Here is a 2,157-nt window from a genome sequence, read left to right on the forward strand (position 1 = left end):
GTGTGGGGAATGAGCATGCCCAGTCTGCTTGTGTTGCCGTGCGGCCATCTTGGTTGTGGGCCGCCGGTCTCTGCTCACCAAGAACATCTCGCGTGATGAAGCTCGTCTCGGGCATGCGCAGTGCCGAGTTCCGGACGCCGAACAGGTCCTGCGATCTTCCGATGCACATGGATATCCATAAGTAAATAACAAAATGATTTTATCGTTTATATCATTGTTGATTAACACAAATAGGGGCACCTTGGTAATGATGATTACCTTATTATATGGATGTATCACAATCATGTATAGTGATGTTGTTTTTTACTATTTGTGACACTGATTTATATACAGTACAGTGTTTGAAGGCACTGTACATGATTTCACTTTCATGATATTATGTTCACTAGAATTTTTGTTATAATTGAGTTGTAATCATGTAATGAGATTGTTGTCAATTTGTATGCTTTATAAGCACCTGATTTTGCACTGAACACTATGGCTTGACAAAGGCTCCAGTGAGAGAGCTGAAACGTTGCTGTCCACATATGGGTTAATAAACACCCTTTTTTTTTACGGAAATTTGTGCGCTGCCTTGGATTCTTCCTTTTTTGCGACATGTAATAGATATAAAAGTTGCGGCATAAGGATCATTTTTAACAAGTTGTTTCGGCCAATAAGTGATAGAGGGAGCTTAATCCATATTTGGACCTTTCGTCTGAATTTATCCAAAAGCGGTAATAAATTTAGACAAAAAAAATCTTGCGGATTCAATGAAACCTGGATACCAAGATGATGGAAGGTACTATCTGCAGAGACTCTGATCCTCCTGTGTAACCTCTCCCAAAGGCATTAACACAGACTTCGTCCAGTTGATGGTTAAGCCAGACAACTGTCCAAAATCATTGATAATCTGCATGGCAGCCGGCAATGAGGAAGTCCAGTCACTTAAGAACAACAAGAGGTCATCTGCATAAGGAGCCACCTTCTCCGTCACTGACCCACAGGTGATGCCCTTCACTGCCTCCGCTTTCCTAAGCGCCTCTGCCAGGGTTTCCACCGCAATCGCAAACAGTAGTGGCGACAGGGGGCACTCCTGCCTAGTTCCTCTGTGCAATTCAAAGGAGTCGGAGAGACTACCATTCACTTGCAGCATAGCTGTTGGACGTGCGTATAGTAATCGGATCCAGTTAATGAATCCCAACCCAAACCCCATGGCTCTGAGTACCATAATAAGGTATAGCCATTCCACACTGTCGAATGCTTTGGCCGTGTCAAGAGACACGACTGATGCATGGATCTGACCCACCTGAATATTCAGGTACAGTCGTCTTATATTTACTGCAGTGGACATGTTGGGTATAAATCTGGCTTGATCAGAGTGAATCGCAGATGTGATCACAGAATTCAAGCGGTTGGCCAAGACTTTCGCCAATATTTTGACGTCCACCTGTAACAGAGAGATGGGTTGGTAAGATTCTGGCTCCAGGACATCTTTCCCCGCTTTTGGGATAACCACAATGATGGCTTCGTTCATTGAAGCTGGAAGGGCATTACTAATCTGAGCTTCTTTGAATACCTCTAGTAACTGGGGTAGAAGTACTGAAGCATAAGTTTTGTATACTTCAGCCGGAAGGCCATCTCCCCCGGGTGCCTTGTTATTGGACATATCTCTCAATGCCGTTTCTAACTCCAGAAGGGAGATGGGAGCGTCTAACCGGGATTGCTGGTCCTGCGTAATAGTAGGGAGTCCGAGCGGTGTAAGAAAGTTCTCCATCTGAGTTTCAGACGTAGTGACTTTCGAGGAATACAAGTTAGAATAAAAGGATTGCATGATCCCTGTTACCTGTTCTGAGGAGGTACATATTGTCCCATCAGTATTACGCAGATCCGCTATAAAGCTGGATTGGTGTTGGGCCTTGGTTAAGAGAGCTAAAAGTCTACCCGCCCTTTCTCCCTCCTCATAATACCGTTGTTTTTGAAAAAATCTCCTGTTTTGTGCATTTAACAATAATCTATCATTTAGCGCACTCTGAGCTTCCTTCCACTTATTTTCCGCTTCTATAGATGGGTTCTTTATAAACTCAGCTTCCTTCCCCGCCATATCATGTAGCAGGCTCCTTACTTTTTCCCTAGTTTATTTTTTCCTCCCATTGACCTTCGCTATAAGAGGCCGCG

This window comes from Bufo bufo, chromosome 1 (genome assembly GCF_905171765.1).
Source record: "Bufo bufo chromosome 1, aBufBuf1.1, whole genome shotgun sequence".
NCBI lineage: Eukaryota > Metazoa > Chordata > Amphibia > Anura > Bufonidae > Bufo > Bufo bufo.